The sequence below is a fragment of the Typopeltis vanoorti genome, chromosome 7 (genome assembly GCF_054136105.1).
Source record: "Typopeltis vanoorti isolate ZY-2024b chromosome 7, IOZ_Tvanoo_1.0, whole genome shotgun sequence".
In the NCBI taxonomy this organism is placed as follows: Eukaryota; Metazoa; Arthropoda; class Arachnida; order Uropygi; family Thelyphonidae; genus Typopeltis; species Typopeltis vanoorti.
In genome coordinates, this window is record NC_143555.1 from 95048082 (window position 1) to 95071867 (window position 23786).

Consider the following 23786-nt stretch of genomic DNA (forward strand, 5'->3'; position numbering starts at 1 on the left):
AATTTTTCCAATAATTACCTGAAAATAATTCCAGAAGGTTGATAGCAAATAGGAGGTTTGCAAAACAAATCTTAAATTTGCAGTAGTATCATTAACACTATTTAAATCTTAACAATTGTTATTGTATCACTGTGTAGCTATCTTTATCTTTGCATTTTTATAAACCAGTATCTTAACTCTGAAATTACAACAATAAACCCAATTATTGATATATATATATATATATATATATATATATATAAGGGGTTCCTGTTCTTCATTATCTGTACAGAATACGAGAACAACTAGCGGAAATATTTTCTTATATGAAAAAAATGCTTCCTAATATTAAAAAGTTTTTAATTTCTTTATATTGACAATGCTAGTGTGTAAAATCGTGTTAAATGAAGCGTACTGTGTGTGTTCGGGGGGGGGATATTCATTTAAGTAATTATAACTATTAAAATGAATGCTTTGTTAAAATTTATGCTAAAGTTGTACTGTAAAAGACGACAGTCTGCCTAATTGAAAGTTCAGTTTAATACGCTCACGCCTCGGAAACCATTCAATAGTACAAACAGATTTAGTGATAATTTATTTGCCTAAATCATTACTTAATTCACTTGCATAATCGAACTTTTAGTATCAAAGAACTCAATAGTAGTAACGACACGTTCGTTGTAATTTACAGACGACATTGTGTGCAAGCAGAACCTATTTCATGTTGCCATGGAAACATAAAGGAATGACGTCATATTCCTTTTAGTCGACAAACAAAAAACAATTTCCGTCTCTTTAAAGTAGGCAAATCGGCCAGACAACACATGCAATACTATAGCGGGTGCTATGGCGTATTATAGAGCGTTAACAATGGATTGAGTAGTGTGCTACAGTGTCCTCTTACAATTTATCACAGTGGAGCATCAGAATAATGAAATGAACAAACTATTACAGAAAGTAACTTGATTTTAATTATATTTGTTCTAACATGGGATTTCAGTTAAATATTAATTATTACAAAAATTCTGGTATGCCATACTTCGTGAGAATTTGACATTCAGCGAACACTCTCCGTAATTATTCCAAAATTCTAGAAATTGTGATACTGGCACCGTCCATATAATAGCTCAAAAATTTAATTCTTTCAGTTTTCGCTTTTTTTTCCTTCTTTTTTTTTCAGTCTTAATGAATGTTCAGTTATGCATGCATTTCAAACTGCAGATATATTCCCGCTTTATGTAATACGTAATTAAATTTGCCCTATAGCCTAATATTTCCCAACGTAGTTATTCGCGGAGATCCCTAAGTGATCCTTTAACCGCACTTCCGCTCTCAAAAGTGGAGGGTATGTATACACACAAAGCATACAGCAAGGGTAGGCGGTTGGGGGATGGTTGAATCATTCGACTGAACTCCAAAATTTTAAACTGTGACCTCTTAGTCCTGAGAAGCGCGTTGTTGGAAAAGAGGCGTGTCACGTGTAAAGAAAAGTTTCTAACGTACATGAAATAAATGAGATCCCCCCCCTATATATTTGTGTAATGTTAACGCTAGCCTTTCCGTTTATGCTATTAAAAACGTAATTGCATTAACCCTACAACGTAAATTATAATTTATATAAATCATATACTTTTTTAAAAGTGGATTTGTTTTAAGACAGGTCAACTAGTTAACCCGAATTGTGATAAGTAATTTATCACTTTTCTTTTCCTCTCCCTGTACGTACGAATAGCCCCCAAGGGTAAAGGAACCAGTGATTGAAGAATAAACTCAACTTTAGCCTACTAGCGGATAACGTCTTAGTGTGGATACTACCAATGTTGAAAAAAAAAAATCGCATTGGGTTAGATCTCTGAGTTGGCAGCATACACGAAGTCCTAACAGTAATGATGTGCAAGTTATTTTGATGGAATAGTGTGTTACTCGTGTTTCTACCTTTCGGTAGACCAAAAAGTCTCCTTGGATTTCCTAATCTTAAGTTTGTTAGTTTTTCAAATGCCAGATGATCAATGGTTGAACGTTTTCGGAGCAAATTAAAAAAAAAAAAAAAAATTGCAGATATACAACTCGCGATATGAACATCTGTTAATATGAATTTTGAATTCATTTTTTTGTTTCATATTTGCATGTATTTTATTACATTTTTGTACTCTCCTCAATTTCGAATATGATAACACGTGTCCCTCTCGTCCGTTCCTAATCACCTGAAATCCAGCTTGCGTGTCCTAAATGGTTGAACATTGTTAACCATAGATCACTGCATGAGGTTCCGAGCGAATCAAATTACAAATGAATAATTATTCGTTCGCACATTGGTTCATAATAATAATAATTTTCCTAATGAATGCGTCGAGGTCATACTAGCTTTGAGGTTCCACTCCATTGTATTATCGGGTTTACGCTTTCACGATATCGTTGTGACATTCGTTTTCCTGTATATGTCTATTCGCCAGAATGAATCAGCGAATTTTTCATGCTGTGAAATATTTTTTTTTTTACCATCTTAAACCAGGCACCAATTCTCCAAAGAGCTTGTAGTGAAAATTCCATAACACCGAGCTACTTACCTGCGTGACCTTCGTATCTCAATGTCGTAACAGTGACAAGTAAACTGTGTCGTGCTCAAAGAACTAGCTTATGAAGAAACTAAGAACTCACCTGTACCATATTAATGGACTTGGCAAGATCTCATTTGCTATATTTATCCGGTGTAATCAATTCGATCAAAAAAAATCATAAATTGTAAGTGAACTCCTTTTATATATTAGTTACATTTATGTTATTTTCTTAACTTTGCAGTAAAAACTGCTATATACACTGTGATCTCACATGTAGGACTAGAAAAGACCTAAACCCACAACAGTATCCTGTGTTATCCAACTCCAGACCTGGGATCGATTGTTACAATATATCCGTGGATAGCTTGAAATCATTTTGCTTTTTTACTGTATACAGTTGCTTCAATTGTCTTACACACGATTGCTGGACTTAGTTACAAACGCATCCAGTAATGACGGAATATTTGTTTTAGGCTCCTGGATTTCTTTCAGTTATCTTTTCTCGATGTGAATCCTGTTCACAAAAAGTTGTAAACTTATCGTACATTACTGTTAGTCAGCTAAGGATTAGATTATCTGGATACCAAAACGTTTCAGGCCACTTGAGGCCTTTATTGAGCAGGCGATGAAAATCACTCATCTAAAGACATTCACAAACTTTTATGTCCAGAATGGAATCGAACCGAACCCACCGCCTGTTGGTTAGAAGACATATCCACTTAAACCAAACAATCTGGCAGTTGGTTTCTTTCACTGATATCGTTTAACACGTGTCATTGATGATTGAGATTTTTTTTTTCTTCTAGGATCGATATTAATATAACTTTTTGTTCAAAATATAAATCTTTCAATTTAGAAAATCTAAACAAAAAAAACATCGTCCAGTTTTGGTCCACTAGCTCCCGGGATTCGTTTGATGGTAATTGTATTATCTTCCTTGCTAACTAAACTAATGCAAGGGGAAGTGTCATCATCGTCCTTTAACAGATCCCGGTTACCAATAGGAAAGGCGAGGCTTTTTTTTTTTCCTTTTTTAATTTAAATTGGCACCATCTTTTTTGGATCAGTTTCTTATTATTTGAATAGAACCATGTATATACTGAAAGTTGTATGATAATTTACCACTTGGCTAAATATTTAACTCTTGAGCTTATGGTGTGGATGTCCCTGAAATATGGTTTTGTCACATTTTCCGATAACTCAATGCAAGATGAGCATTGGGTGCTCAAAGTACCTTCATCTGACAAGGAATGGGACCGCTTCGTGTCTTCTATGTTCATAAAATGTAATTTGCGCTACCAGTTTGTGATTCATAGTAAGTTGACCTCTTGTCTTGAAGACTGCAGTTTATTTTGCTTTGTCGTTAGTATCGTAATTATAATTTTCGTATAATATTTTGACTGCAGTAGCCGGTTGGCAAGTTTATGCTTCTTATGTGTTGTTATGTATACACGAACGTGGTTTTATTTCATTGTGAAAAATTAGTTCGATTTCTGTCGCATTTGCTCACTTCGAATTCTGTTTTGCGTGTAGCAGCATGAGGGAAAAAAAACTGCTGACATGTTCTTGCACTTTTAGCAATGTATTGCATTTTTGTATGGAATGGGGATAAAACACAGTATAGATTAAGCAAACTACTCTCTCTTGCTCAACAGGCTAATTTATGAAATCTTTTTCTCGGCGTCTGATGACAGCATGTGGTTGCGCGATATGTCGTTAGTGAACACCTGAGCATACTGTTTATTCTTAAAAACCTGTTGCTGTAGGGATAAAGAAAGAAAACAAAAAAAATAAATAAAAGAGGAGTATGTCACCGAAATATAAAGCTCATGCAGGCGCCATCCGTTGTAAAAACGTGCATAGGTAACAAGTTCTGGACTGTAAGGAATGCCGTCTTTCTGTTCTGTAATTAGGCACCGAGAGTAGTGACACCTGGTGGCTAATCTTGGATGGTAAGGGTTAATTATTTGTACACGCTATTAGCTTAGCCCAGCCGTTCACTATTTTCATAGAGGAAATTGAGGGGAGACAGAACTCACGCTTTCTTTTCATATTTGCTCTCAGTTACCAGGGGGGTACTTCCGATTCTACTGGCTTCAGGTGTTGCTTCTAGTCACGTTGGCAATTGTTACGAATAATTGGCCCGACATATGGGATAGAGGCGGTTGTTAGAGGCACCTGAAAGTAAGCTTGCCTTCTTACAAGGTTTTCTGTTGTACTGGAGGCAATCTTTTGAGACATCTTAATCAGTTTCATCTTTCTTTTGTTGTAATACATGCAGACCAAGTATTTTCAAGTAATAATTATAAATTGTAATGTAATTATTATTTGTTCGAAGCTTTGGGGGATTTATATGAAAATTAATGTTTACGTTAGTTGGTATTTTCTGCTTTATCGGAAGCTGTTTTTCGATGTTAAGTTGCAGGCTTGTCTAGACAGTTTTTTTTTTTTTTTTTTTTCGTTTTTAGTTTTCATTGTTTATTATAGCAAAATGTGTCCACAATAGTAGTGTGACCCGGCTGTTTCTATTTTTGCTCAACAGCAGAAAATAACATGAAATAGAACAGAGTGTACTTGAATGCTAATTTGTAGCCTTTTGTTGTTGTTGTTGTTGTTCAGTGAATCATGAGCATTAAAAATCCTAGTTTTTTTTTATTTTTATTTTTTTTTACCAACCTCAATTTACATTTTAGTGGATTCATACATTTTCTCATGAGTCTAATATGTACATTCTTTATTTATTCATACGTTTTTCGCTAATAATATTCGTTTTGGCCATTCCGAATGAAATGATGTTTATTTTACTTAGAATAGCACTGCGATTATGCCAATGGCCCAAGGTAATTTTACGCTATTTACATAAAAATGATCCGACTCTTCATGCAAAAATAATTAAATAACTACACCACATTGGCAAACTCATTACATACGCGACATTGGAGGGGGGGGAGCGATCTCAACAAAAAATTAAATAATAAAACCTCGCAAAATCGGACGTTATAAGCGATAGTCATTACATCGGACTTTTATTATAACTTATTTTAAATGACTTCTTTTAAAATTGTGCAACACTCCTGTTAATACTGAATTGTAATTCAGTATTACAACTACTCATTGTAATACTGAATAGCGTTTGCTGGTATATTTGGTATCCGACAACGACAAACTGTTATCAAATAAGTTTCCGTAATTTGTTTTTTTTTATTTTTCGTACATTTGTAGGGTTACTTCAATCCTTTTAATGCTTCACTTCTGTCAAATTCAAGTTTATGGTTTAAATATATATATATGGAATTCTTTGTCGCACATCGTGCGAAAATAGGATTAATTAAAAGCTAATATTTTTAATTTAGTTTTTGAACTGCTTTAACTATAATAAATATTGAATATAATTTTCTTATTATGAACGGGAAAAAAATTGATAAGTAATTAAACAAGGCAAACAAATTTGAATCAGCTGCTCCAAAATATTAGTACTTTAGGCCTAACTTCCCTGAGTGGCTTCGGTTTTGCTATCTTCATAAATGTACTTAGGAGGACAGTTAATTATTCACTTGAATGCAATAGTTCTTTAGGCGTTAAAACGAGATGTCAGTGTCCTTTTCCAAGGATTAAAAAAGAAACTGTGCTTAAATTTAGCAACAGTAGGAGAGAATCAAGATATCACAGGATTTCTTATTGATGTTTCTTTGCTCTGAATTTATTTTGATGATAATGTTTCATAAATTATTTATTTTGTGGTATTTACAGTTTCATGGACTTTTAAAACATCATTTGCTTCCACAAAATAAAACCACCGGCGCTAGAGGATCTCCATATCTTGTCCTACTTCTAGTACTTCTAAATACTTTAGATTTTTAGTTTTATCTCCTCTAAAGAGAAAGAAATACTGATATTTTAAAATTATAATTTTTTGTTCCCTCGCAAATACACTTTAAAAGTGTGTTCGTGAGGGGAACAAAAAAAAAGTATCTTTTTATGGCCTTGGTAACGAATATTTACAGTTCCGAACATGGAGCGAGTATCTTTTTATTATTAATTAGTAGAGGTACATAATCATTTATAATCTAACAACAAAAATGAACATTTTTAATACACGATGCCTAGGGTTATAATAATAATAAAAAAGTTTGAGAGGGCCTGCTTTAAACAATTATCTTGCGATAGAGCCAACTCGCTGCTCAATTTGTTGCCGAAACTAGAAAATTACATGACCTCCGCAAAAGAGAGAAATATTGCTCTCTCCGCCTGCTTTTGACACGATGATAGTGCACTGGTTATCTGCGCACTTAAATTATATTGATTCACAATAACTCCCATCGAGTATGCAGAATAATATGTGAAAGTAGACGTTATTATACTAAAACCATGGCACATCATGACTTGTAATCATGATAATAATTGTTTTTAATAAAATACGCCGTTCACTTTAAAATAAAAACTCGTTAATCAAATGATTTTCTTCAAAAATCTGGCATAATAATTCAGTCGTTGTTTGCGCCATCTAAAAATATTATTCAAACTTCCTCGAGGTATTTTGCAACACGAATTTTTTTTAATGACGTTATAAAAGTTGTTTTGTGTTTCTACGTTCTAAACTGGAAGCATTGTAAATTTCCTGTTGCTTATGTCACGTGCGTTGCTCTAGCAACTATTGCGTACTTCGTCTGAACCAAACAACTTGCATGCTCCTACTGTTGTCTGTATTTAGTTTTGTTGACTTAGTTCCAGACTGTTTACGTGATTGCAGTGACGTAGTGTGCGTAGTAATTGCTGCGCAATGGTATAGAAGCTCTGACTAATAAATAAAACTACTAAATAGACGTACGTGTGCCTTTTATAAGAGTAATTTTAAGACCAAAAATAGTATGATCATTCTGTAAAGCGTGAAGAATTATTATTTCACAGAGAGGTTTTAATTATTTTTATTAATAAAAAAAAAGTATTAATCTCTACATACAAACTAAGCAGATTAGTCGTATGCTATACTACACAAACCGGAAATGGGGGATGGGGTGGGGGAATTTGGAAACAAGTTTTGGAATTATCTCTGTTTATGTCAAAAATCGTGACTTTGATGACGGAAGTCCCCATAAGTTAAGTTAGGGAGAAGAACAACGCAGCCTGTACGCCATGTCGATGATATCTGTGTTATCTTCATTCCTTAGTAGGTGGTCTTGACATATCAACTGGCTACACTATTTTCTAAAGTGCTTTTTATCTAAAAGAAATATCTAGCTAGCTTTCTTCAGTTTCCATTTTCTTCTTTGGACGGTTGGTATCATAGTTTAAACAATAAAGCGATCGCATTGTTTTTCTTTCTTTTTTTTTATTTCATTCTTAGAGGCTTAATTGTTAATAGCACTGCGCCATCTGCAAACCATGTTTTAATTGTTTACTGTATTAAATTAGTGCAATGTAGACGTTTCGACTGTTAATATGGACTCTTCTTCAGGTTATAAACTATTTTAAAAAATCAATGAAACTTGTCTCTAAACGTCCTCACCTTCTTTCTATTAATCTGTCATTTTCGGAATTTCCATTTAGCTTTATAAAGAGGCTACTCGCTCTTTATAATACACTTCTGCCATAAAAGATTACTTACCAATTTTTTTTTTAATATTCTTAAATCCTTCATCATCACAATCGCTGGATTAACTTACCCCCCCCCCCCTTCTGTGCTTTTTTTTTTCCACTAAAGTTCTCCATGTTAAAACAAGTTGTCAAGAATTCACTAGAGCCGGCCATTTTGTTCAAAATTAATTAGCTCTTGCGTGTGTGATAGAAAAGGCTATTTATTTAGCGAACCCCTTCCACAATATGCTCTTATCCACTATAAGGGAATCGATTATCATTTGTTGAGAAATCAGCAAGGTTAAAATTCTCCATACAAATACATGCATGTCCTTCTAGTCGTCTGCATGCCCTGAATAGTGTAATCACAGTATGTGTAGGGAATTTAATGGTTTCTCGCCAACCTAGCAACCGAGTTAGGAGGGTGGAAAAGCGGAGGGGGGGGAGAGAAGGGGAAGCATTCGCCATTCACAGCATATTCATGGGCAGTAACGCGCGCGCACCCGATTACGAAGCGCTACGTAATGATTAAGTATGACAGATAATCCTAGTATTTTTATCCATGATGCTATTTTTGAAGAGTTAATTGGATGAGTAATTAATTATTTTTGTAGAGCTTGTCCAGTTTTCCTGTACGATCCAAACTAGAAGATCGTATGCTGTGCAGTAGGTTTTGATGAATTTCCCATTAGGATCGCATGCATTTTTAATGGCGACTTGCAGTCGTGTTATGGGGGGTATATTTATAGTACCAAGCCCGTTTTGCTCAGTGCAGTAGTTGAACTACACTGCCTTCTGGTAGGGAAAAATAATCAAATAGGTGGTTCTGTTAAAAATAGTGCCACTATTTAATTGTGGCTTGCAGAGGCGTCGAGGGTATTTTGAGAGGATGAAAATGTGCTTAGAAATATTAATTGAGAACATAAAATGCGTTGTTGTAGAATAATCGGAGATTATTAGTGAACTAAATATGATTAGAATAGTTATTACACTAGTCGTTAATCTTAATATTCGATTGAAACGTAATTGTGGATCGAAATTTATATATAAAAGTTTAGCATCATTAAATCGACTTCAAATATTTGAATAAATAAAAATCGATTGCATTCTTTTATTACCATAGTTTAAAGAGGAAATATACAATATATTGATAAGAAAGAATATAAGTAATATTTTCTTGTGTTTCCATATATAACTAGATCACTGTATTTCACACGTTCCCTCTTCAGCTTGATACTCGTTAGCAAATATGTATTGGGATGATGATCTTCAAGTAAGAATGTTACACAAACATACCTCTTTTATCTACTTCTAGTAGGTTTGTATTCCATGATTTGTAAACAATGCAGTTCTCCATTCTTGTGTTTGCATCTGTCTAGCACGTGAAAAGACCGTTACTATGTAAACTGCAATCACGTGAGAATGGTTTTAATTAACAGCTGTTGTGTTAAAGATTATGTTCGATTTCCTTGTTAATTTACTTATTGCGGATATTATATTCGGATGTTATATCCATGGAATTTCTATTTGTTAGGTCAGGTGAGTAGCTGTTTTAATAGGCGGTTTAGTCATGCATTTCGATCTTGGGGTTTAATAAGTTAATGTAACCGTTAATGTTTTGTTAGAGCGATCGTTACAATAGCTAATAGTTAAATCGGCATTCAGGTGTTAAGCAAATACCCAGTGACATCAAAACTGTCACACTAGATTTTTTTTCTTGTGGTGTCAGTGCTTTTATCCATAACAGGTCTTCTTTGTCGTCCATATAAATGTTTCTATTATCCAGACTGGCTTCCTACTTTTAACTTAATGCCTCTTAAAATCTCTGTCGTTTGAATTTAACGTGAATCCCCCCCCCCCCCGTTTTTTTTAAGCATATCTTAGCTGAACTGCGAATGCTCTACCATTCCGATGACTCCATCCAATGTTTGTTCGTCATGCAGTTTTCTTAGGCCACATTTAAACAAGGCTTTTTCCCTCGGAAACAAAATAAGCACCTTCCTAAATCCACTAGATAACCGTATCATCAGTTATTCGTCGCTGTATGTTTGTACACAAGGGTGAGAGAATTATTGATCAGTGCTTTTAACTCGCCCGCTGATAATGTTAGAGGCCGTCTGTGAAGAATCGTGAACAGACGGAAGAACACTGTTGTTTCTGACATTGTGCCGGGACGGAATGAAGATGGATCACCTATGAACTCATTCTCCGAACAACATCCACACAGCTAATTATCAGTTAACGTAGAGTCTTGATAGCTGAGGGCAAGAACAGCGACATCTATCTGGGTTTCGACGGGCCCTGTCTTTTGGTTCGAAAGGGGGAGGGGGAGGGAACGCTGGTTAGCACGTGCAAGAGAGAGAGAGAGAATGAGTGAGTTTTGGAAAAACGCGGATTAAAAAATTAACAACGAAAAGAACACGGTTTTTAATTATAGTACGTGTTTTTAATCGCGTGCTAATTACTTTGTTGTCAGGCTGATCCTTAATTTAATCTTTGTTCATTACAATGGAAAATTGGAAGCGTAATTAGGGGCTTAAGGAGGCGTACAGGAAAAAGCTGGCCGATGTTGAATGTTGATCTTGTTAGTGAAATGAAAATATATGGAACGTCGATGGCATTTTTTTTTTTTCCTTTTTAGCTTTAATTAATACAATTAGGGGTTTGGATAGCTGCTGATGAAAACAATAATTAGTGTTTTTAAAACTATTGAGAAAACTTTTAGGTGATGGTGGTGGGCGAATTGTTTGTATTTCCTTCGTTTGAAGTAGTAACCAACCGTCCGTACTTTAATTAAATCAAATTTGGCAGCTGTTCAGTTAATGTTTGAACTGTGGATAAAAACAGTCAATCGAAATTAGCTCTGTCCTATTTGATTCTATTTACTGCACGTTTTATCATTCTTTTAATTGCCCACAGCTTAAATATAAGGATTTTATACAATTTAAAAAAAAATAATAAATTAAACATACATTAAAATTCTGCGCTACTAAATGTCATTGTTTTTAATTAGAGAATTAATAATTCTCGTTGTTTGCCATTACAACTGAAGTTTGAAATCCAATTGTTGGTAACCATAGCAACTGTAATCAAGTGAAATATACTTGCAATACAAGCCTGCGCAGTAGAAATTAATTTCTTGAGCTATTGTCAATTACTCCAGTACACAGATATTTTTTTCAAGTGATTAAGTAAAAGATTTTCCTTCTCTTTCTATGTGGCTTTTAGTTAGATGGAAATAGCTTCTTTTATATAACATTTCGTGTTGCCGTGCACTTAAGTATTTATAGTTATGCGAGTGACGGTATTATGATTGTGACATAAAATGCTGACTTACAACCAGAACCTGTTATGTTCAAAAGGAATTGCTTCATCCTGAGTTAATGTTAAACCCATACTCGTCATAACCCATGAAAAAAAAAAAAAAAAAATTTAAGAATATACTGTGGTTGTTTCTCATTTATTTCTTTACTGGTTGCAACGTCACGCAGAATATAAATTGTTCACTCGTAATCTCAGGGGGGAAAAATCGGATTAAAAGAGTGCAAGATGTATTAGATGCCATAATTGCAAAACCTGCTGAATATATAAACTAGTTAATGTCACAGATATTAAGATTTTATTTGAATAGCCTTACATCCAACGTTTGTGTCCAAGAAGGTTTTTTTTTTTTTTTTTTTTTTTTTTTGTAACCGGTCGTGGATGAAATTTTATTCCACATATCCGTGTCACATCGAACATCAGCGGGTACAGTCGCCTGCAGACAGTGTTCTTGGTTGCAGTATATTTTATATATACTTCAAAAACACTTACGTACCAAAAGTATAAAAATAATAAAAAAATCTTGTTATACATATTACTTTAGGGTTGGAGAATCATTCTTTATGGCAATAGACTGGCATTATTTGTTTTAATGAATTTCTGTTTGATCAAAAACCATTAAGGATTAGATCACTAAATTTGGTAAACAGTTTTCTCTTAATCATAGCTCAAAACAACGCAATGGTTTGGTAGGTTTTTTTCTAATCTCCCGCAACCCACGCATTGCACGATCACAGTGATTTTCTGTTTCAGCGCAATTCTTGGTATAACTTTCTTGTGCAATAACAATATTACTGAATCTATCCTTCAAAGTGCAGAAGCGGATGTGAGAACTAGTTGCTTTGAGCATGAGCAGTTATGCATTGCATTGAAATTAGTATTGGGACAACACTATATTTCAGAGAAACCTAAAAATTGCGCATATTTAACTAACGTGTGAGACCTCCTGATCACAACTTCCACTAGTTAGATAATATGAGGTATTTTGATGACCAATCCATTTACCATTGGTTGGCACAGTATGCACTGATCCTATTTTTCTCCAAAGGCCTTCTGTTGGGTTGAGACTGGGTCAGTCAATTTTTTACATCACTTACCTCAAATCATGTCGTAGTAGAATATGTACTGCGACACTGTCATCTAGAAATGATGCATATCTGTCATCCTTTTATGCACTACAACCAAAGATCCGAGTCATACCAGGAAAATAGCTCCGCCCCACCTAACTTCGTGGTTATCATGCTACACTCGAACACAAAGAGTGTAGCATGATGTCGCTCCATATCACTGACTTCCAGTGATCTACGGACCATTCGTGTTTTCTTTACATTAATATAATCTAATATGACTGATGGTTGGTTTATGTGATTCTGCCTTCTGTGGAAACCAAAAATGTGCAGCTCTTTCAACTCCAGGTTGAGTGTTTTCACATAGAGTTGGAACATCCAAAAGAATACACGCAGTCATTGGCGTATTCATTTTTTTTATTTATGTTGTGTCGTGTCTTCTATTTCTACACTACTTATGAATTAGCGGTGTCACATAAGGTAGGAATACCCTATAGCTCTTGGGAATCACGGCCGCTGTGAACGCAAGGCGAACGAAGTAGTGCTCGGGCGGACCGAGCGCTACTTCGTTTGAACGAGCCGGGCTAGAGGGGGATCATGTATTGGCGATCACTGCAGATGCTCAGTCGTAGGTCGTATGCAATATGTGTATTCTCAAATCGTCTACTCAACCCCCCCCCCCAAGGTTAAATCCTGAGTGCGCCACTGCACGCAGTTATAATACACTAAGCCTCCATAGCTTTGATTACTTCGGCCGTAACTGTGAACAACATGGGACCGGCGAGGTTTCCGTATACGGTCCTCCCTAACGGTATGTTTTCAATGCATTTCTTGGCTGAGGTAGCATGCTCACATTTCCATGAGCTGATAATGTTACTTGTCCTTGATTTTAGTTGACTCATTCTTTTAACAATGGCAACGGATTGGCTTGATAACATTCAGTGATAACGCCCTTGTTTCGAAGTCGGTACGCTCATCTTCACGTTCGTTTACAGTATACAGATGTACATTTCATTCTAGGAGTGCACCTGTTTGCCTTATAATACCACTATGGACTACTTATGATTACATAAACATTCAGAATGAATGATCTTCGTATGTAAAAGATGTCCTAGTATTTATTCAATATAGTGTACATTGCTACAGCGAGAGTTCGAAGTGAGGGGGAAAAAAAATCGTTCTTTTGCCAGAACAAAGTGCCGAATATTTTCGGCTGAAACCTGTAATCGTTTTAATTCTTTCTCTAATTCGAATATTCTTTTTATCGTGAGTTTTAATAATAGTCATTTGAATAACTCATGCAAATTTTCACTTGTTTCAAAAAAAAAAAATTGTTTAAAATATTTATCAGTCTTGGCTATGAAAAATGTATTGTATATTGGACCGCGTAGACGATCTAAGGATTGCAGAAGTATAAATCATTTCTTGGATGTAAGATATGGTTACGTCACTCCAGGAATGTCCAGAATATCTCTCACCATAAATGAACGTTATCTACACCTAGTAAATTATACTACGCAGGAAATTATATTCGTGTTTAAATTCTTTATCCAAGTGTGAGCAAAATTTGCACGTGCGGTATCTTCACGATTAGGCTACTTGCATATGGAGTCAGACCACTTCAGAGCAATAGTGTCTGCCTTGCATTATAGGAAAGGTTACTAGGCAGACCGGTTTGGACATTTATTGAGATCTCTTCAATAGGAGTTAGACTCGTGGAGATATTGAGATCAATGCAGAAATCATTTTCCATGTGTAAGTAGTAAAATGGTGTGCAGCAACACTTCCTTTCGGACGTGTATATTGTTACTGTAAAAATCGAAACTGGTCTTGGAGGAAGGAAGTGTGCATTATGGGATACCAGAACAATATGATGTGGAAGTCATCTACTTCCATACAAAAGTAGCCTAATCGTGAGAAATGCTTCACGTGCAAACCTTTCTTACTGGAGTCAGGGATTAAAACAAGAATATAATTTGTCTGTTATGATTCACAAGAGCCGTAGTTCAGTCAGTATAGACGAAGTCCTTTGGTCGGAAAGACCTGGGCTCGATTCCCGTCAGTGACGTGAGGAACTTTTATCTGGTCTCTTTCGACTAACGGTGAGTTAGCCGATCTCATATGGGGTGGGGGGGGGGTTCACCTGGAAACTCGGGTTTTTTTCGTCCTCCCAGAACAGGCAAACCTGCCCCGTGAACACACACACTGGATTACAGACATGAATAAGTCCCAGCCATATGCCGGTCCCGAGCCTGGATAAAATTGGGGGTTGTGGAAAGCAATGGTGAACTACCTTGTTAAAATCTCACCAGGAATATTTCGTGGCCAATGCCTAAGTGACCTACGGTCGGAAACGACTGAAAGGGAAAATCAAATCAGTTAAGATTCACTTTGTAAAATTCTACGTCTCCCTCTCCAGTAATTATAACCATTGTCCTAATGGTTCGTAGATACCCCCCCTAGCTTACTGCAAGTACTGACTATGCGTCATGGCACGGACCCTAAATGACCTTTGAACTGGTATTCTGTACTACGTCAGGATTGCTTGCCTGAATACTCAGATCCATGGGAAGCAATTTAGACACTCAATCCGCGTAAGCCCAGATATATTTTGCGATTGTAATAACGCCTGGATGTCGCTTCGTGTTCGGGGAACCCAACACGGAACGATGTATTATCCTATTGGAACACACGTGTATCACTAGCCACAGTGGATAGTAGTAATGTGTAGCAGTGCGCCTATGGATATCGAGGCTCTAAGAGATTGCGAGAAAAACATTCCCTATAACAGAACGATGCAGCCAGTTTCTGCTGGACCACAACATCGAGTTGATTCCGCTTCCCAAGTGTTCGCTAATCCTCTATGTAAGAGGAGGATTAGCGAAACTGGAAAAAGTTGCACACAAGACAACTTTTTCCAGTCTTCCATGGCCAGTAGTGTTGTCGAAAATTCAGACATAAACATATCACGATTTGGCTATTTCGAAGGCCCATATAGAGGGGATCAGTTATTCAACAGTTTTCATCTATGAATTTGTACAAGGCGGGATAGCCCGTATTTGCATCGAGTATGTGGACGCCCATGAGGCATAGGTATCCACTATTGGCTCAACTACTGCTCTTCTTCCCACTATCCTTCCAATCTTCAAAAAACTGAACTACTGCACTTCGCAAACAGACGACAATATTGGAAATTTCCTGGAGACTGTCACATCCTCTTTTCTCATGTGGATCAGTAACTTCGAATATCACTTGGTTCAGTGGAATGGCCGATTGTGAAATAACGGAGGGGGGGGGGGGTCATAATATTTTGAGTGTGTGTGTGTGCATTTTGAGGGGTTTATGGCAGTAATTTCTTCCTAAAATAGTAATGGTTAAATCAGAAGAATCCGTATGTGTTTATTTCTTTTAGGAAAATGGTTACTTTGATATCATTTGACGCTCTTTATAAGGTCAGTTGAGAGAAATGGTCAGCAGCTTAATGAGAGAAAATTTCCAATTTATTGATGGAAAAAGGGTTGATTTCCGTCAGTGAATATGTTCATTAAAATTGTAATGCTCTATACCATAAAATGACGTCTCACCTTGCATTCCAAATAATATGAAAAAAAAAAGTAAGTAATTGAATACTTCGGGGTTTATAAACGGATCTACACGCTTTGTCTATTTCCTTCCCGTAGACAGATATATCGGCTAGACTCGCAGCGTTCTTCAACCTTTTTACAGCTGCGGACCGGCGAAAATATGAGAAATATTTCGCTGACCGGCTGACGGCTAAGACAGAAACATAAACCAGTGTTATAAGATTACAATTTTTAGCTAGTGCGACATCTGCTGCTGCTTAGAGGTTAGACAATTTGACACACGTGGCTGGAGCGTTGTTTCTGATAGACAAAGAAATTTTTGGAAATTTCCGCGGACCACACGTTGAAGAACAAGGGGCTAGAGGATAATATCTGTTAATTAACAGCAGGGTTAGAAAGTGGTCCAAATTGAGGTGATAAGATGGGATGGCTGAGATCTATATCTCAGAAGTTAGCTTCAAAAGAAAACTCGTTACTACTTCAAAGTGTTTTGTGTTCGAGTCCAGCTTAAAAAAGCATGCTTTTAAGAACGAAATAACAATATTTTATTGTCTCTGTCTCTATGAATGCGGCGCGCCCAATCTCTCTTTTTAATTATACTTATAGAAATCAGTATTTGTTTCATACATTTTATTATAATGCCATAAAATTAACCGGAAATAATATCAAAGTTGATGAAAGCCCATAGCCATGAAAGAAAAATTACGAAATGGGATTATCTATATATAAACTAATCCTAATAATAAATATCTGTTTTTATTTTACACTTTAAATTTTAAAAATAAAGATTCTCATTTCGTAATGTATTTTTAAATATTTTTCTAAAAACAGTTATAACCTGTTAATCTTTGAATGCCTTATTTAGATTGATATTTCTAATATTCAGAGGTCAGGCAAAATAAGTGAGGTCAGCGTCCCAAATAGTTTTTTTTTTTTTTTTTCTGTTATTTCTAAGAAAGTGCTTGCACAAGTATTTCATTCCTGTCATAGCATTTTGACGTATATACAAAAGTTTTAAATTTCGAGATATTTCCACAATGCGTCAGTGATATGAAAATCTTCCACTTGAAGAGAGGCCTTAAAATTTTGAAATATACGTATTGTAGTGCTTTTTTTTGGCTTAATTATCACATGACCAACATTTAATAAAGAGAAGTCACTAAATGGGTTATTGTGAGTGACCTAATTTTCTGCCTTTTGATATAAATTAAAGAGTCGGGGTAAACAAATTAAAGATGACCCATGTGTGGAAAAATGTTGTAGAGGAAGCTAACTTCCTGGAGATCACTAAGGCCTAAAATGAAGTTTAATAACCTTTTGACCGACATATCTTTCCTCGTGTAACTATTACCTTTTTCATTGTTTCCACAATATTGCCTTTATCACGGTGCTCTGACTTCGAATCGAATTGAGAACGTTCTTATAAATGACATTAAAACTGCTTCGTGAGTAGAAATACTTAAGTAGTTCTGTCTTAAATAGCCGAAAGCATTTCTAAAATGGGCGCTAGAAGAAGTTAATATATTTATCATTTGAGAGCCACTAATATTAGTGCTGTTAATATCGAATTATGGCTTGTATTGTTTAATTCGTTCTTGAAAATAATGGGCAACAATGATCATTACCATTTTATTCTTATGGATTATCACGTGTCTAGGGGGTAACCAATAAAAACCGATCTTTGTTGACTATTATTCCTCGTGTTTCAATGTGCATCACACTGAATGTTTAATACGAAAAAGTAGTGGGGGGGGGGTGTTTGTCCCCTACTAATTGTTTTCGCTAACGATTCTGTCTTGCATACAAATGCCATCGTTACTTTTCTTTTAAGGGAATGGTCGCCTAGTTGAATGACATAGTTTGTCTTGGTGTAATTCACTTAAATGTTCGTGTGGTGTCTAATACGCTGTCAGCTTTAGGATGAGAGAGTAATACTAGTTGATAGGTGACCGGCTGTTATTTAGATTTATAATGGTTGTAGTCAGCAAGGGAAATGGAGGTCGATGACACGCACAATATGGTAAACATTTGTCTCCTTCCGCTATTTAATAAAATTACTTGTGTTCGTTTATATGGATTAAAATCAAGCCATTGGAATAACACTTAGCCTCGAGAAATTCCACTTGAGTGATTTAACCTTGTTTTCAATAGGGAAAAAAAAATTAAAATAGTAACGAAGAGAGCTGGTTAAGTGTTGTAGCAGTATCATGGAGGGCCATTCGACTAGCTTATTATTATTTTATTTTATTTTATTATTATTATTTTATTAATGTGACTGTCACTGGCTAGTGTTCACCATTCAGATTTGCACTTAAATTCAAATAGATCGTCTTGAAGGTTTTGAAATTGTTACCGATATGGACGAACTCGTATTTCTTAAATATTTTCTTAAGCGATTAAAGAGGCGTTCGTAGTCTTAACTTGATTTTTCCTAACTTCAAAAGATCCAGATAATAAAATCTTCATAATGTTAAATGGAAGATCACATAATGACCATAGATGGTTTCACAAGAGAAGAACTTTATCAGATAAAGACAAACTTATATACTCTGGATAAATATATACAGTATTTGCTGCTTTAGTTGTCTTTAAAAACCCTCCTTTCATCACCGACTTTCCATCGTACAATTAACAATACATCAGAACTCGGGGATTCTGCGTCAAGAGTCACCTCTTGACACAGAATGACAAGGAGCAATTTCCGTACTATCGTTTCATGAAAATTCGTTAATATTTCCAGAGCAAACTGGTTATTTTACAACAGATCTAAGCGTGCTGTATAGTTTACATTGCATCTTTCACACGATCCTATTCCATTCCTTTATCATAGTTAGAAGCACCATCTTTAATTTTTTATACCTGCTGACTCGCTTACTTTGATTAAAAAAAAAATTGCATTTTGTCTAATGAAAAAATAAATAAATAAAATAGTAAATCTGAGTAGTAATTCAGTGCACTGAATTACTACTCAGATTCACTGAAATAAAAAATTAAAATAAAACCTAGTAAATGTAAACAAATAATTCGCAAATACGTTTTCGATAGATGCAGGGGAGAGGGTGCAGTTGGATGATTTAGGAAAGCTAAATATTACTTCTGATAATAGCCTTTTCTGAGCATTTAAATACAGTAAACGATTTCCAACAATTTAAATTTATTGTTGACGTCAGTAGATCAATCACTGGGATATCTCATTTCTCTGTTGTTATTTTCTCATGAATCCCGGGTGCGCTTGTGGTAAAAACCATTCCCATAATTATGTATGACTTCCTTGAACTATCATGTTTACAATAAGCGAAAAAAAAAAAAAAAAAAAAAAAAAAAATATATATATATATATATATATATAAGAATGGACTTGTCTGTATCGTATGAATTCGGTAGTTATATGGGAAGGCTGGTTCGACTTTATTTTCCTTTTATGCTGAGCTGCTTTTAAAATATTCTTGCTGGCATATTTCCAGAAATCGTTTGCTTTCACATAGGCGTCATTTGCACTACTACTTATTTTTCTTCAACTGATGTGGGGAATTTGTAGAACCAAATATTACGCCACTGGGTTAAAAAATAACCAGTGAAAGATCGCAACAAACACACTTTAAACCAATATTCAGAGGCTTTATCGTGCAAACATATGAGGAGGGAAAAAAAGAAAGAAACATTTTCTTGTGGTTACCTAAACATTGCCCTTGTTCTTTTACTCCACTAGCATCAACAGCGACACCTATTATATATCATAAATGTGACACTCGAGTGTTCTAAAAAAATAATAGTAAAATAAATAAATAAAACAGGCTGGCAGGGAGATAGGTTCTTGTGTTGTAACCTTTAATCTATAATGAGTAATAAGCGAGTGTAATTCATCCTTGATAAAATCTCAGAGGCGAAGCGTGTTGGGTCTTATTTCTTTGTTCAGTTTCATTTCAGAACGTCTATGATATCCCATTTTTGCCTTCAGCATATCAAATTTAAAAATTTGATATGCTTCAGAAAAAATCCAATTAAGAAAAAAAAAAAGTAACTTTCGCTATTCCCACCCTTCTTTATATAGTATATAGATTTGGTAACCTCGGAAAGATACGCACGTCACACTGTTGCACAAGCACTTACGAAGGAACTTTGTCATGGCATACAGCACTATATGTCACCCCCCAACTCCAACTTCCATCTTGTTCACTCCATGGCAGGTTCTGCGTCGTTATGGTGGCCTTCTGCAACTAATTGTCACGAGCAGCTAACCGGATAACTAACAACTTTTGACTCAAAAAAAAAAAAAAAAAATGCCAAGGGCGTGAGCGAAGTCGCAGAATAATATAGAACAGAAGCTTTAAGAAATACAACTGCTTTGAGCTCGTAAGAAACTTATCACCAGAACTTCATTCATCACATCGCAACAGCTTCCCACCAGGAGGCTTAGTCCATCTAGGGTGGCAAATTGTATATATACTTGAGTCTAACTTACGAGCCTCCGTAGCTCAATCAGTATAGACTGAGCTACGGAGCACATCTCGTCTACGATGTAAAGAGCCTTTATCGGGGCTTTAAACTGAAAGTAAGTGTAGCCATTGTCATCCGGAAGTGCCAGAAACTTGATTTTTTTTTTCATCCAGCAAAACCTATGACTGACTGATTTTCCCTTTTCAGTCGTTTCCGACCGTAGCTGACTTTGTAGGCTTTGTCCACAAAGTGTTTCTGGTGAGATTTTTTCAGGATTGTTCACCATTGCTCCCCCTATTTGATCCAAGCTCGGGACAGGCATATGGCTGGGACGTATTCATGACTGTCATCCATGTGTGTTCTGGGGGACGAAAAACCCGAGTATCCGGATAAAAAAAAACTCCGGTGAGTTAGCCGGTCTCATACAGACGTATGAGATCGGCTAACTCACCTTTAGTCGAAAGATATTAGATAAAGGTCGCGTCACTGACGACAATCGAACCCAGGTCTTTCCGACCAAAGGGCTTCGTCTATACTGACTGAGCTCAAAACCTCTAAACTGGCTAAAAGAACACCTACTATTTATAGCCATAGTAGACAATGCAGACAAGATTTAACCATTCTGTCATAAGCAGTATCAAGTTTGTAAGAATCCAATATTTAGTCTTGACAAGTCATTGAGTAACACGATATGAAGATAGGATGGATCTAGTCTTTTAAAATAAAGAACCTTGAAGCATTAAAATACTTAAAAAAAAAAAAAAAGAGAATTATTAAGTCCTACTTAAACGTAGAAAATTCAGAAATAGTAGGGTGCACTTAAGTGACTTGAAAATAATGTCGAAATTCTTACAAACCTTATTCTAACTGTGAAAAATGCAAATTTAATACAATCCATAAGTTTCCAAGTCTATTCAAATTCCAGAAGTGTCAAGAGACAGAAACCTCATTTCATACGAGGTTAACGAATAAAAAACATCCTTTCAAAATTTAATCAAAACTACTAATTTGTAGAACAACAGAATTATACAAGTACATCGTAAGCATAAACATGGAAATTGATTCTGTCATAGCTCCAGCGAATCGTGCGTAACTAGATAACATTTGCAAAACTTGCTTGACTGACTATACCATGTTTTGTGTTCGGATTCAAATTCTTAACGAAAAAAAAAAAAAAGAAAAAAATTGTGCATAGCTACAGCCCTTTTAATCAACCCGTGGTTGGTTTCCTCATCCACGAATTCAGCCTCTTCAATTGTGCAGACCATAGCGACCATTTTAAACTGTACTCTCGCGAACTGCTGGCCCTCACTTTACGCAACTATAAAATTTGTGTTGGATCGATACCTGGAAAGGTGTCTCCATAGTTACCTCATTCACCTTACTGATATGTGCCCGAGTTTAATAATAATAAAAAAATATATGTAATAAGAGACAGAGAAAGATGGAATATTTATTAGTTGATGCAATATTTATTTCATCGAAGTGAAACGTAATTAATTTTTTTTACCGGTTGGATATTTTTATTTCCCTATTGGCTACATTTTTAACAATGAACTGTTATCCTTTTCTATGAATACAAAATCAGTCATTTTACACGATATACGGAGTGAGGAAAAAAAATAAAATAAAAATCTTAAGTGTGCTACATCGCATGTTGCTTTCCAGTTATAGAAGTCTAGCAAAATCATTGATTTTTGTAATGTTTTGTTTATTAATAAGTAGCTATTACTTAGCAGTTTTTCTCCTCAATGCAATCTGAAGACTGTTGTTGGAACAGTGCATTAATAATTATGTTTGCTTCATTGATTTGATGCATTTTTATTTCTCTGAAATACTTTTGTCATATTTCTGGCCATATCTCATTATCTATTTAGTGTGTGTGTGTGTGTGTGTGTGGTGCGTTCGCATTTTGTCTACACAGTTTTAGCTTTGTGCATTAAATTTAAAAACTCTTCAGTTACGTCTGTGGTGTTGAGTTGATCAAACCATGAACAATGGGACTACAAAATAGATTGGAGACCGATGGAACTGCATGCAACTTTGGAGAAAAACTAACTACAGTTCCGAACGTGGAGAAAACAAGATCTAGGAGATGTAGAATGGTAGAGAAATGTTTAAATACTAAAACTCACCAAAGAGGGGAAATGGATACAAGGATGGGGGAGGTACGAGATTATCCTCTCCTCTTGGCGGAAAAAAAAGTCAAAATCAAATAATGTCCATGGATATTTGAGACTAAATGATATGGAGGATATTCTGAAGCGGGAAGACTCAGATTGAAATAATACGGAAGGTATTGGAGTGTAGAATACTTTGGTGACAATTGTGAGGATTCTTACAAGAGGAGACCCACTTTAAAAAATTATCTAAAATGGAGGAGGCAAACGCCAATATAAAAAGATATTGTGATGGTAAATGAAGGGCTAGTTCTAACGATATTAGTATGGTGGGAATTTATGAAAAAAACATTTCAATGAGTCATCGTATTTCTGTAAACAGAAGATGCAAAATTAGCTTTTTACCAAGGTTTAGGCCTATGTGACACTCTTCCAAAAATATGCCTTTTGTTAGATGTGTGATTGCAATGTTTCTAAATCTACCTTAGTCGACCTTTATGTAATTTTATCGAACCCATTATAAGACGAGTTGGAGAAACTGTGGGATACAAGTGACCGTTGGGAAAGAAGGGTATTGACATTTTTCTTGAAGAGTTGGAGATTTTAGTTGTTGAAGAATATTTCATAAGGAAGGCTGTTTCCGGAGAACAGAGAAAGAACAGTAGACGCAGGTTTGGTTTGGTTTGTTTGCAGTTGCACTGAAAAGGGGATCTTGGGCAGCTGCTGTTCTTTTATATTATAAGAATGATGGTTGCCAGTTCAGTGGAACAGTGACCATGGAAGAATCCGTAGAACCAACGTTGCATCTATGAGACATTGAAGCCAGTCTAGAAGAGATCTTTGGTCTGAATTGCTCTCCTCTGGACAGGCATCAAGAATTTTTAGGCGGATTTTATGTATACTACACAAATCTACACACCTGTGATCTGATCCTGTCTGAGGATTGACGAGAGAAGACAAGACTGCGATTTGGTAACACTTGAAGGTAATGATCGGATTATCCTCATTTTATTGTAGAACGGTATGACGATCCATTGAAGTTTGGGATGCCTGAGCATGGCATGGTTTGTCAAATATTCGTAAGTAAGATAAATGGGGCGAACAGCAATCAACAAAGCTGTGGAGGCGATTAGTGGTGATCAGGAG

General features: G+C 35.6%; 1 protein-coding gene across 2 annotated transcripts in view; it reads left to right on the plus strand.

Moving 5' to 3' along the window:
* Positions 1-23786, plus strand: part of LOC150104879 (uncharacterized) — a 107935-nt gene that overhangs the window by 57767 nt on the left and 26382 nt on the right. The gene's annotated exons all lie outside the window — the stretch shown is intronic.